We start from the raw sequence: 13927 nt of genomic DNA, 5'->3' as shown, positions 1-13927 counted from the left end.
TATTTCTTCTTTTGTTCTTTTTCCTCTTCTTTCTTCTGTTTCATCTTCTATTTATTCATCTTGTCTCTTCTTCTTTTTCTTTTTCTATTTCTTCTTCTTCTTCTTCTATTTCTTTTTTTCTTGTTTCTTCCTCTCCTGTTTTTTCTTCTACTTCTATTTCTTCTTCTTCTGTTTCTTCTTCTTCTGTTTCTTCTTCTGTTTCTTCTTCTCTTTCTTCTCCTTCTGTGTCTTCTATATCTTCTTCTTCTATTTCTTCTTCCTCTATTTCTTCTTCTTCTTCTACCTCCTTTTCTTTACCTCCTTCTTTTACCTCTTCTTCCTCTTCTTCTACCTCCTCTTCTTCTTCTTCTTCTTCTTCTCCTCCTGCTCCTTCTTCTTCTTCTATTTCTTCCTCTTCTGTTTCTTCTTCTTTTTCTTCTAATTCTTCTTCTAATTCTTCTTTTTCTTCTTCTTTTTCTTCTTCTGTTTATTCTTCTGTTTCTTCTTTCTACTTCTGTTCTTCCGTTCTTCTTTTTCTATTTCTTTTTATATTTCCTTTTGTTTCTACTTCTTCTTTTTCTTCTTCTCCTATTTCTTCTAATTCTTCTTCTAATTCTTCTTTTTCTTCTTCCATTTCTTCTTCTATTTCTTCTTCTGTTCTTCTTTTCTTCTACTATTTTTTTTTATTTCGTCTCCTGTTTCTTCTTCGTTTTCTTCTGTTTCTTCTTCTAATTCTTTTTCTTCTTCTATTTCTCCGTCTTCTTCTATGTCTTCTTCTTCTGTTTCTTCTATTTTTTCTTCTTTTGTTCTTCCCTTCTTCTTCTAATTCTTCTTTTTCTTCTTCTCTTTCTTCTTCTTCTCTCTCTTCTTCTTCTGTTTCTTCTTCTGTTTCTTGTCTCTTCTTCTTTCTTCCTCTTCTGTTTCTTGTCTCTTCTTCGTTCTTCTTCTTCTGTGTCTACTTCTTTCTTCCTCTTCTGTTTCTTCTTCTTTTTCTCCTTCTTCTATTTCTTCTTCTACTTCTGTTTCTTCCTCTTCTGTTTCTACTTCTATTTCTTCTTCTGTTTCATCTTCTGTTTCTTCTTCTGTTTCTTCTATTTCTTCCTCTTCTGTTTCTTCTTCAATCTTCTTCTATTTTTTCTTCTTCAGTTTCTTCTTCTGTATCTTCTGTTTCTTCTTCTGTTTCTTCTGTTACTTCCTCTTCTAATTCTTCTACCTCCTCCTCTTCTTCTTTTCCTCCTGCTCCTTCATCTTCTTTCTTCTTCTTCTTTTCTTCTTTTTCCTCTTCTTCTGTTCTTCTTCTTCTCCTATTTCTTCCTCTTCTGTTTCTTCTTCTGTTAATTCTCCTTCTGTGTCTTCTACTATTTCTTCTTCTGTTTCTTCTTCTACCTCCTCTTCTTATTCTACCTCCTCTTCTTCTATTTCTTCTTCTTCTTCTAACTCCTCCTCTTCTTCTTTTCCTCCTGCTCCTTTATCTTTTTCTTTCTTCTTCCTCTTCTTCTTTTTCCACTTTTTCTGTTCTTCTTCTTCTATTTCTTCTATTTCTTCTTCTGTTTCATCTTCTGTCTTCTATTTCTTCTTCTGTTTCTTCTTCTATTTCTTCCTCTTCTGTTTCTTCTTCTTTTTCTTCTTTCTTCTTCTAATTCTTCTTCTTCTTCTGTTTCTTCTGTTACTTCCTCTTCTGTTTCTTCTTCTATCTTCTTCTATCTTCTTCTTCTTCTGTTTCTTCTTCTGTTTCTTCTTCTTCTGTTCTTCTTCTTCTATTTCTTCCTCTTCTTTTTCTTCTGTTTCTTCTCCTGTTCTTCTATTTCTTTTTCTAGTTCTTCTTCTGTTTCTTCTTTTTCTTCTTCTATCTTCTGTTTCTTCCTCTTCTTCTTCTTCTTCTTCTCCTTCTCCTACTCCTTCTTCTCCTTCCGTTTCTTCTTTTTCTGTTCTTCTTCTTTTTCTTTTTCTATTTCTTCTTCTAATCCTTCTTTTAATCCTCTTCTTCTTCATCTACTTCTTCTTCTTCTTCTATTTCTTCTTCTATTTCTTCTTCTTCTGTTTCTTCTTCTATTTATTCCTCTTCTGTTTCTTCTTCTGTTTCTTCTCCTGTGTCTTCTTTTATTTCTTCTTCTGTTTCTTCTTCTATTCTTCTTCTTCTCTTCCTTCTTCTTCTATTTCTTCTTCTGCTTCTTCTTCTGTTTCTTCTATTTCTTTTACTGATTCTTCTTCTAATTCTTCTTTTTCTTATATTTCTTCTTCTTCTTCTGTTTCTTCTGCTTTTGTTCTTCTTCTATTTCTTCCTCTTCTGCTTCTTCTGTTTCTTCTTCTAGCCTCTTCTATTTCTTCTTCAGTTTCTTCTTCTGTTTCCTCTGTTTCTTCTTCTAATTCTTCTAATTCTTCTTTTTCTGTTTCTTCTGTTACTTCCTCTTCCGTTCTTCTTCTGTTCTTCTTCTGTTCTTCTTCTTCTATTTCTTCCTCTTCTGTTTCTTCTTCTGTTTCTTCTATTTAATCTTCTAATTCTTCCAATTCTTCTTTTTCTTCTTCTTTTTCTTCTTCTATTTCTTCTTCTTCTATTTCATCTTCTGTTTCTCCTTCTGTTCTTCTTCTATTTATTCCTCTTGTTTCTTCTTCTGTTTCTTCTCCTGTGTCTCCTTCTATTTCTTCTTCTGTTTCGTCCTCTATTTTTTCTTCTGTTTCTTCTTCTTCCTTTTTCTTCTGTTCTTCTTCTTCTATTTTTTCCTCTTCTGTTTCTTCTTCTTTTTCTTCTTCTTCTATTTCTTCTTCTAATTCTTCTTTTTCTTCTTCTATTTCTTCTTCTGTTTCATGTTCTGTCTTCTACTTCTTCATTTCTTCTTCTATTTATTCCTCTTCTGTTTCTTCTTCTTTTTCTCCTTCTTCTATTTCCTCTTCTATTTCTTCTATTTCTTCTTCTCCTTCTGTTTCTTCTGTTTCTTCCTCTTCTGTTTCTACTTCTATTTCTTCTTCTGTTTCATCTTCTATTTCTTCTTCTTTTGTTCTTCCCTTCTTCTTCAATTTCTTTTTATATTTCATTTTCTCTTTCATCTTCTTCTTTTTCTTCTTCTCCTATTTCTTCTTCTATTTCTTCTTCCATTTCTTCTTCTTCTATTTCTTCTTCTACTTCCATTTCTTCTTCTTCTACCTCCTCTTCTTATTCTGCCTCCTCTTCTTCTTTTACCTCTTCTCCTTCTTCTTCTACTTCCTCCTCCTTCTTCTTCTCCTCCTGCTCCTTCTTTTTCTTTTTCTTCTTGTATTTCTTCTTCTAATTCTTCCTTTTCTTCTTCCATTTCTCTGTCTTCTTCTATTCTTCTTCTGTTTCTTCTGGTACTTCTTCTGTTTCTTCTTCTTTTGTTCTTCTTCTATTTCTTCCTCTTCTTCTATTTCTTCCTCTTCTGTTTCTTCTGTTTCTTCTTCTTCTTCTTTTGTTCTTCTTCTTTTTCTTTTTCTATTTCTTCTTCTGTTCTTCTGTTCTTCTATTTCTTCCTCTTCTGTGTCTTCTTCTTTCTTCTATTTATCTTCTAATTCTTCTAATTCTTTTTCTTCTTCTATTTCTTCTTCTTCTAAATCTTCTTCTTCTTTCATTTCTCCTCTATTCTTCTTCTGTTTCTTCTTCTGTTTCTTCTTTTTCATCTTCTGTCTTCTATTTCTTCTTCTTCATTTCTTGTTCTATTTCTTCCTCTTCTGTTTCTTCTTCTTTTTCTTCTTCTATTTCTTCTTCTAATTCTTTTTCTACCTCTTCTTCTGTTTCTTCTTCTATTTCTTCTTCCATTTCTTCTTCCTTTTTTCTTCTTCTACTTCTATTTCTTCTTCTTCTTCTACCTCCTCTTCTTAATCTACCTCAGCTTCTTTTACCTCTTCTCCTTCTTCTTCTTCTTCCTCCTCCTTCTTCTTCTCCTCCTGCTCCTTCTTCTTCTTTTTCTTCTTCTTCTAATCTCTGTCTTCTTCTATTCTTCTGTTTCTTCTTCTGTTTCTTCTTTTTCTCTTCTGTTCTTCTGTTCATCTTCTTCTATTTCTTTTTATATTTCCTTTTGTTTCTTCTTCTTCTTTTTCTTCTTCTCCTATTTCTTCTATTTCTTCTTCTATTTCTTCTTCTTCTGTTTCTACTTCTGTTTCTTCCTCTTCTGTTTCTTTTTCTAGCCTCTTCTATTTCCTCTTCTTCTATTTCTTCTTCTGTTTCATCTTGTCTTCTATTTCTTCTTCTGTTTCTTCTTCTGTTTCATCTTCTGTCTTCTATTTCTTATTCTTCTGTTTCTTCTATTTCTTCCTCTGTTTCATCTTCTGTCTTCTATTTCTTCTTCTCTTTCTTCTTCTGTTTCTTCTTCTGGCTTCTATTTCTTCTTCTTCTGTTTCTTCTTCTGTTTCTTCTTCTTCTGTTTCTTCTTCAGTTTCCTAATTCTTCTAATTCTTATTTTTCTTCCTCTTATTCTTCTATTTCTTCTTCTTATTCTGTTTCTTCTGTTTCTTCCTCCTCTGTTTCTTCTTCTATCTTCTTCTGTTTCTTCTTCTGTTTCTTCCTCCTCTGTTTCTATTTTCTTCTGTTTCTTCCTCTGTTTCTTCTTCTCTTTCTTCTTCTTCTGTTCTGCTTCTTCTATTTCTTCCTCTTCTGTTTCCTCTTCTTTTTCTTCTTCTATTTCTTCTCCTATTTCTTCTTCTTCTAATTCTTTTTCTTCTCATATTTCTTCTTATATTTCTTCTTCTTCTGTTTCTTCTTTTATTTCTTCTTTTGTTTCATCTTCTGTCTTCTTCTATTCCTTCTTCTATTTATTCTTCTTCTGTTTCTTCTGTTTCCTCTTCTATTCTTCTTCTGTTTCTTTTTCTTCATGCTTTTCTATTTCTTCCTTTTCTGTTTCTTCTGTTTCTTCTTCTTCTGTTCTTCTGTTCTTCTTCTACTATTTCTTTTTTATTTCGTCTTCTGTTTCTTCTTCTCCTTTTTCTTCTATTTCTATTTCTATTCTACCTCCTCTTCTTCTTTTCTTCTTCCATTTCTCTGTCTTCTTCTATTCTTCCTCTGTTTCTTCTGTGTCTTCTTCTGTTCTTCTGTTCTTCTTCTATTTTCTTCTTCTATTTCTTCTTCTCTTTCTTCTTCTCTTTCTTCTTCTTCTTCTTCTGTTCTGCTTCTTCTATTTCTTCTTCTGTTTCATCTTCTGTTTCTTCTTCTGTTTCTTCTTCTGTTTCATTTTCTGTCTTCTTCTATTCCTTCTTCTATTTCTTCTTCTTCTGTTTCTTCTTCTGTTTCTTCCTCTTCTGTTTCTTCTTCTATCCTTCTATTTCTTCGTTTTCTGTTTCTTCTTCTGTTCTTCTCTTTCTATTTCTTCCTTTTCTTTCTTCTGTTTCATCTTCTATTTCTTCATCTTGTCTCTTCTTCTTTTTCTTTTTCTATTTCTTCTTCTTCTATTTCTTCTTTTTCTTCTTGTTTCTTCCTCTTCTGTTTTTTCTTCTACTTCTATTTCTTCTGCTTCTGTTTCTTCTTCTTCTGTTTCTTCTTCTGTTTCTTCTTCTCTTTCTTCTCTTTCTGTGTCTTCTATATCTTCTTCTTCTATTTCTTCTTTCTCTATTTCTTCTTCTTCTTCTACCTCCTTTTCTTTACCTCCTTCTTTTACCTCTTCTTCCTCTTCTTTTACCTCCTCTTCTTCTTCTTCTTCTTCTTCTTCTCCTCCTTCTCCTTCTTCTTCTTCTTCCTTCTTCTTCTGTTTCTTCTTTCTTCTTCTTCTGTTTCTTGTTTTTTCTTCTTGTTTCTTCTTTTTCTTCTTCTTTCTTCTTCTAATTCTTCTTCTAATTCTTCTTTTTCTTCTTCTATTTCTTCTTCTATTTCTTCTTCTGTTTCTTCTGTGTTTTCTTTCTTCTTTTAATCCTTCTTCTTTTTCTTCTTCTATTTCTTCTTCTGTTTCATCTTCTGTCTTCTAGTTCTTTTTCTTCTGTTTCTTCTTTCTGTTTCTTCTTATTCTGTTTCTTCTTCTGTTCTTCTTCTTCTATTTCTTCTTCTGTTTCTTCTATTTCTTCTTCTTCTGTTTCTTCTTCTGTTCTTCTTCTTCTATTTCTCCTTCTATTTCTTCTTATTATTATATTTTTTCTGTTTCTTCGTCTGTTTCTTCCTCTTCTGATTCCTCTACTTCTATTTCTTCGTCTCTTCTTCTTCTTCTTCTGTTTCTTCTTCTTTTTCTTCTTCTATTTCTTCTATTATTATATTTCTTCTGTTTCTCCTTCTGTTTCTTCCTCTTCTGAATCTTCTACTTCTACTTCTACTTCTACTTCTTCTATTTCTTTTTCTATTTTTCTATTTCTTCTTTTGTTCTTTTTCCTCTTCTTTCTTCTGTTTCATCTTCTATTTATTCATCTTGTCTCTTCTTCTTTTTCTTTTTCTATTTCTTCTTCTTCTTCTATTTCTTTTTTTTCTTGTTTCTTCCTCTCCTGTTTTTTCTTCTACTTCTATTTCTTCTTCTTCTGTTTCTTCTTCTTCTGTTTCTTCTTCTGTTTCTTCTTCTCTTTCTTCTCCTTCTGTGTCTTCTATATCTTCTTCTTCTATTTCTTCTTCCTCTATTTCTTCTTCTTCTTCTACCTCCTTTTCTTTACCTCCTTCTTTTACCTCTTCTTCCTCTTCTTCTACCTCCTCTTCTTCTTCTTCTTCTTCTTCTCCTCCTGCTCCTTCTTCTTCTTCTATTTCTTCCTCTTCTGTTTCTTCTTCTTTTTCTTCTAATTCTTCTTCTAATTCTTCTTTTTCTTCTTCTTTTTCTTCTTCTGTTTATTCTTCTGTTTATTCTTCTGTTTCTTCTTTCTTCTTCTGTTCTTCCGTTCTTCTTTTTCTATTTCTTTTTATATTTCCTTTTGTTTCTACTTCTTCTTTTTCTTCTTCTCCTATTTCTTCTAATTCTTCTTCTAATTCTTCTTTTTCTTCTTCCATTTCTTCTTCTATTTCTTCTTCTGTTCTTCTTTTCTTCTATTTCTTTTTTTATTTCGTCTCCTGTTTCTTCTTCGTTTTCTTCTGTTTCTTCTTCTAATTCTTTTTCTTCTTCTATTTCTCCGTCTTCGTCTATGTCTTCTTCTTCTGTTTCTTCTATTTTTTCTTCTTTTGTTCTTCCCTTCTTCTTCAAATTCTTCTTTTTCTTCTTCTCTTTCTTCTTCTTCTCTCTCTTCTTCTTCTGTTTCTTCTTCTGTTTCTTGTCTCTTCTTCTTTCTTCCTCTGTTTCTTGTCTCTTCTTCGTTCTTCTTCTTCTGTGTCTACTTCTTTCTTCCTCTTCTGTTTCTTCTTCTTTTTCTCCTTCTATTTCTTCTTCTTCTTCTGTTTCATCTTCTGTTTCTTCTTCTGTTTCTTCTTCAATCTTCTTCTATTTTTTCTTCTTCAGTTTCTTCTTCTGTTTCTTGTCTCTTCTTCGTTCTTCTTCTTCTGTCTACTTCTTTCTTCCTCTTCTGTTTCTTCTTCTTTTTCTCCTTCTTCTATTTCTTCTTCTACTTCTGTTTCTTCCTCTTCTGTTTCTACTTCTATTTCTTCTTCTGTTTCATCTTCTGTTTCTTCTTCTGTTTCTTCTATTTCTTCCTCTTCTGTTTCTTCTTCAATCTTCTTCTATTTTTTCTTCTTCAGTTTCTTCTTCTGTATCTTCTGTTTCTTCTTCTGTTTCTTCTGTTACTTCCTCTTCTAATTCTTCTACCTCCTCCTCTTCTTCTTTTCCTCCTGCTCCTTCATCTTCTTTCTTCTTCTTCTTTTCTTCTTTTTCCTCTTCTTCTGTTCTTCTTCTTCTCCTATTTCTTCCTCTTCTGTTTCTTCTTCTGTTAATTCTCCTTCTGTGTCTTCTACTATTTCTTCTTCTGTTTCTTCTTCTACCTCCTCTTCTTATTCTACCTCCTCTTCTTCTATTTCTTCTTCTTCTAACTCCTCCTCTTCTTCTTTTCCTCCTGCTCCTTTATCTTTTTCTTTCTTCTTCTTCTTCTTCTTTTTCCACTTTTTCTGTTCTTCTTCTTCTATTTCTTCTATTTCTTCTTCTGTTTCATCTTCTGTCTTCTATTTCTTCTTCTATTTCTTCCTCTTCTGTTTCTTCTTCTTTTTCTTCTTTCTTCTTCTAATTCTTCTTCTTCTTCTGTTTCTTCTTCTGTTTCTTCTTCTTCTGTTCTTCTTCTTCTATTTCTTCCTCTTCTTTTTCTTCTGTTTCTTCTCCTGTTCTTCTATTTCTTTTTCTAGTTCTTCTTCTGTTTCTTCTTTTTCTTCTTCTATCTTCTGTTTCTTCCTCTTCTTCTTCTTCTTCTTCTTCTCCTTCTCCTACTCCTTCTTCTCCTTCTGTTTCTTCTTTTTCTGTTCTTCTTCTTTTTCTTTTTCTATTTCTTCTTCTAATCCTTCTTTTAATCCTCTTCTTCTTCATCTACTTCTTCTTCTTCTTCTTCTTCTATTTCTTCTTCTATTTCTTCTTCTTCTGTTTCTTCTTCTATTTATTCCTCTTCTGTTTCTTCTTCTGTTTCTTCTCCTGTGTCTTCTTTTATTTCTTCTTCTGTTTCTTCTTCTATTCTTCTTCTTCTCTTCCTTCTTCTTCTATTTCTTCTTCTGCTTCTTCTTCTGTTTCTTCTATTTCTTTTACTGATTCTTCTTCTAATTCTTCTTTTTCTTATATTTCTTCTTCTTCTTCTGTTTCTTCTGCTTTTGTTCTTCTTCTATTTCTTCCTCTTCTGCTTCTTCTGTTTCTTCTTCTAGCCTCTTCTATTTCTTCTTCAGTTTCTTCTTCTGTTTCCTCTGTTTCTTCTTCTAATTCTTCTAATTCTTCTTTTTCTGATCCTTCTGTTACTTCCTCTTCCGTTCTTCTTCTGTTCTTCTTCTGTTCTTCTTCTTCTATTTCTTCCTCTTCTGTTTCTTCTTCTGTTTCTTCTATTTAATCTTCTAATTCTTCCAATTCTTCTTTTTCTTCTTCTTTTTCTTCTTCTATTTGTTCTTCTTCTATTTCGTCTTCTGTTTCTCCTTCTGTTCTTCTTCTATTTATTCCTCTTGTTTCTTCTTCTGTTTCTTCTCCTGTGTCTCCTTCTATTTCTTCTTCTGTTTCGTCCTCTATTTTTTCTTCTGTTTCTTCTTCTTCCTTTTTCTTCTGTTCTTCTTCTTCTATTTTTTCCTCTTCTGTTTCTTCTTCTTTTTCTTCTTCTTCTATTTCTTCTTCTAATTCTTCTTTTTCTTCTTCTATTTCTTCTTCTGTTTCATGTTCTGTCTTCTACTTCTTCATTTCTTCTTCTATTTATTCCTCTTCTGTTTCTTCTTCTTTTTCTCCTTCTTCTATTTCCTCTTCTATTTCTTCTATTTCTTCTTCTCCTTCTGTTTCTTCTGTTTCTTCCTCTTCTGTTTCTACTTCTATTTCTTCTTCTGTTTCATCTTCTATTTCTTCTTCTTTTGTTCTTCCCTTCTTCTTCAATTTCTTTTTATATTTCATTTTCTCTTTCATCTTCTTCTTTTTCTTCTTCTCCTATTTCTTCTTCTATTTCTTCTTCCATTTCTTCTTCTTCTATTTCTTCTTCTACTTCCATTTCTTCTTCTTCTACCTCCTCTTCTTATTCTGCCTCCTCTTCTTCTTTTACCTCTTCTCCTTCTTCTTCTACTTCCTCCTCCTTCTTCTTCTCCTCCTGCTCCTTCTTTTTCTTTTTCTTCTTGTATTTCTTCTTCTAATTCTTCCTTTTCTTCTTCCATTTCTCTGTCTTCTTCTATTCTTCTTCTGTTTCTTCTGGTACTTCTTCTGTTTCTTCTTCTTTTGTTCTTCTTCTTTTTCTTTTTCTATTTCTTCTTCTGTTCTTCTGTTCTTCTATTTATTCCTCTTCTGTGTCTTCTTCTTTCTTCTATTTATCTTCTAATTCTTCTAATTCTTTTTCTTCTTCTATTTCTTCTTCTTCTATTTCTTCTTCTTCTTTCATTTCTCTTCTATTCTTCTTCTGTTTCTTCTTCTGTTTCTTCTTTTTCATCTTCTGTCTTCTATTTCTTCTTCTTCATTTCTTGTTCTACTTCTGTTTCTTCTTCTGTTTCTTCTTCTTTTTCTTCTTCTATTTCTTCTTCTAATTCTTTTTCTACCTCTTCTTCTGTTTCTTCTTCTATTTCTTCTTCCATTTCTTCTTCCTTTTTTCTTCTTCTACTTCTATTTCTTCTTCTTCTTCTACCTCCTCTTCTTAATCTACCTCAGCTTCTTTTACCTCTTCTCCTTCTTCTTCTTCTTCCTCCTCCTTCTTCTTCTCCTCCTGCTCCTTCTTCTTCTTTTTCTTCTTCTTCTAATCTCTGTCTTCTTCTATTCTTCTGTTTCTTCTTCTGTTTCTTCTTTTTCTCTTCTGTTCTTCTGTTCATCTTCTTCTATTTCTTTTTATATTTCCTTTTGTTTCTTCTTCTTCTTTTTCTTCTTCTCCTATTTCTTCTATTTCTTCTTCTATTTCTTCTTCTTCTGTTTCTACTTCTGTTTCTTCCTCTTCTGTTTCTTTTTCTAGCCTCTTCTATTTCCTCTTCTTCTATTTCTTCTTCTGTTTCATCTTGTCTTCTATTTCTTCTTCTGTTTCTTCTTCTGTTTCATCTTCTGTCTTCTATTTCTTATTCTTCTGTTTCTTCTATTTCTTCCTCTGTTTCATCTTCTGTCTTCTATTTCTTCTTCTCTTTCTTCTTCTGTTTCTTCTTCTGGCTTCTATTTCTTCTTCTTCTGTTTCTTCTTCTGTTTCTTCTTCTTCTGTTTCTTCTTCAGTTTCCTAATTCTTCTAATTCTTATTTTTCTTCCTCTTATTCTTCTATTTCTTCTTCTTATTCTGTTTCTTCTGTTTCTTCCTCCTCTGTTTCTTCTTCTATCTTCTTCTGTTTCTTCTTCTGTTTCTTCCTCCTCTGTTTCTATTTTCTTCTGTTTCTTCCTCTGTTTCTTCTTCTCTTTCTTCTTCTTCTGTTCTGCTTCTTCTATTTCTTCCTCTTCTGTTTCCTCTTCTTTTTCTTCTTCTATTTCTTCTCCTATTTCTTCTTCTTCTAATTCTTTTTCTTCTCATATTTCTTCTTCTCTTTCTTCTTCTTCTGTTTCTTCTTTTATTTCTTCTTTTGTTTCATCTTCTGTCTTCTTCTATTCCTTCTTCTATTTATTCTTCTTCTGTTTCTTCTGTTTCCTCTTCTATTCTTCTTCTGTTTCTTTTTCTTCATGCTTTTCTATTTCTTCCTTTTCTGTTTCTTCTTTTTCTCTTCTGTTCTTCTGTTCATCTTCTTCTATTTCTTTTTATATTTCCTTTTGTTTCTTCTTCTTCTTTTTCTTCTTCTCCTATTTCTTCTATTTCTTCTTCTATTTCTTCTTCTTCTGTTTCTACTTCTGTTTCTTCCTCTTCTGTTTCTTTTTCTAGCCTCTTCTATTTCCTCTTCTTCTATTTCTTCTTCTGTTTCATCTTGTCTTCTATTTCTTCTTCTGTTTCATCTTCTGTCTTCTATTTCTTCTTCTTCTGTTTCTTCTATTTCTTCCTCTGTTTCATCTTCTGTCTTCTATTTCTTCTTCTCTTTCTTCTTCTGTTTCTTCTTCTGGCTTCTATTTCTTCTTCTTCTGTTTCTTCTTCTGTTTCTTCTTCTTCTGTTTCTTCTTCAGTTTCCTAATTCTTCTAATTCTTATTTTTCTTCCTCTTATTCTTCTATTTCTTCTTCTTATTCTGTTTCTTCTGTTTCTTCCTCCTCTGTTTCTTCTTCTATCTTCTTCTGTTTCTTCTTCTGTTTCTTCTTCTTCTGTTCTTCTGTTCTTCTTCTACTATTTCTTTTTTATTTCGTCTTCTGTTTCTTCTTCTCCTTTTTCTTCTATTTCTATTTCTATTCTACCTCCTCTTCTTCTTTTCTTCTTCCATTTCTCTGTCTTCTTCTATTCTTCCTCTGTTTCTTCTGTGTCTTCTTCTGTTCTTCTGTTCTTCTTCTATTTTCTTCTTCTATTTCTTCTTCTCTTTCTTCTTCTCTTTCTTCTTCTTCTTCTTCTGTTCTGCTTCTTCTATTTCTTCTTCTGTTTCATCTTCTGTTTCTTCTTCTGTTTCTTCTTCTGTTTCATTTTCTGTCTTCTTCTATTCCTTCTTCTATTTCTTCTTCTTCTGTTTCTTCTTCTGTTTCTTCCTCTTCTGTTTCTTCTTCTATCCTTCTATTTCTTCGTTTTCTGTTTCTTCTTCTGTTCTTCTCTTTCTATTTCTTCCTTTTCTTTCTTCTGTTTCATCTTCTATTTCTTCATCTTGTCTCTTCTTCTTTTTCTTTTTCTATTTCTTCTTCTTCTATTTCTTCTTTTTCTTCTTGTTTCTTCCTCTTCTGTTTTTTCTTCTACTTCTATTTCTTCTGCTTCTGTTTCTCCTTCTTCTGTTTCTTCTTCTGTTTCTTCTTCTCTTTCTTCTCTTTCTGTGTCTTCTATATCTTCTTCTTCTATTTCTTCTTTCTCTATTTCTTCTTCTTCTACCTCCTTTTCTTTACCTCCTTCTTTTACCTCTTCTTCCTCTTCTTTTACCTCCTCTTCTTCTTCTTCTTCTTCTCCTCCTTCTCCTTCTTCTTCTTCTTCCTTCTTCTTCTGTTTCTTCTTTCTTCTTCTTCTGTTTCTTGTTTTTTCTTCTTGTTTCTTCTTCTTTTTCTTCTTCTTTCTTCTTCTAATTCTTCTTCTAATTCTTCTTTTTCTTCTTCTATTTCTTCTTCTATTTCTTCTTCTGTTTCTTCTGTGTTTTCTTTCTTCTTTTAATCCTTCTTCTTTTTCTTCTTCTATTTCTTCTTCCGTTTCATCTTCTGTCTTCTAGTTCTTTTTCTTCTGTTTCTTCTTTCTGTTTCTTCTTATTCTGTTTCTTCTTCTGTTCTTCTTCTTCTATTTCTTCTTCTGTTTCTTCTATTTCTTCTTCTTCTGTTTCTTCTTCTGTTCTTCTTCTTCTATTTCTCCTTCTATTTCTTCTTATTATTATATTTTTTCTGTTTCTTCGTCTGTTTCTTCCTCTTCTGATTCCTCTACTTCTATTTCTTCGTCTCTTCTTCTTCTTCTTCTGTTTCTTCTTCTTTTTCTTCTTCTATTTCTTCTATTATTATATTTCTTCTGTTTCTCCTTCTGTTTCTTCCTCTTCTGAATCTTCTACTTCTACTTCTACTTCTACTTCTTCTATTTCTTTTTCTATTTTTCTATTTCTTCTTTTGTTCTTTTTCCTCTTCTTTCTTCTGTTTCATCTTCTATTTATTCATCTTGTCTCTTCTTCTTTTTCTTTTTCTATTTCTTCTTCTTCTTCTATTTCTTTTTTTTCTTGTTTCTTCCTCTCCTGTTTTTTCTTCTACTTCTATTTCTTCTTCTTCTGTTTCTTCTTCTTCTGTTTCTTCTTCTGTTTCTTCTTCTCTTTCTTCTCCTTCTGTGTCTTCTATATCTTCTTCTTCTATTTCTTCTTCCTCTATTTCTTCTTCTTCTTCTACCTCCTTTTCTTTACCTCCTTCTTTTACCTCTTCTTCCTCTTCTTCTACCTCCTCTTCTTCTTCTTCTTCTTCTTCTTCTCCTCCTGCTCCTTCTTCTTCTTCTATTTCTTCCTCTTCTGTTTCTTCTTCTTTTTCTTCTAATTCTTCTTCTAATTCTTCTTTTTCTTCTTCTTTTTCTTCTTCTGTTTATTCTTCTGTTTATTCTTCTGTTTCTTCTTTCTTCTTCTGTTCTTCCGTTCTTCTTTTTCTATTTCTTTTTATATTTCCTTTTGTTTCTACTTCTTCTTTTTCTTCTTCTCCTATTTCTTCTAATTCTTCTTCTAATTCTTCTTTTTCTTCTTCCATTTCTTCTTCTATTTCTTCTTCTGTTCTTCTTTTCTTCTATTTCTTTTTTTATTTCGTCTCCTGTTTCTTCTTCGTTTTCTTCTGTTTCTTCTTCTAATTCTTTTTCTTCTTCTATTTCTCCGTCTTCGTCTATGTCTTCTTCTTCTGTTTCTTCTATTTTTTCTTCTTTTGTTCTTCCCTTCTTCTTCTAATTCTTCTTTTTCTTCTTCTCTTTCTTCTTCTTCTCTCTCTTCTTCTTCTGTT

The sequence above is a fragment of the Thunnus albacares genome, chromosome 8 (genome assembly GCF_914725855.1).
Source record: "Thunnus albacares chromosome 8, fThuAlb1.1, whole genome shotgun sequence".
In the NCBI taxonomy this organism is placed as follows: Eukaryota; Metazoa; Chordata; class Actinopteri; order Scombriformes; family Scombridae; genus Thunnus; species Thunnus albacares.
Note: the sequence above shows the minus strand (reverse complement) of the source record.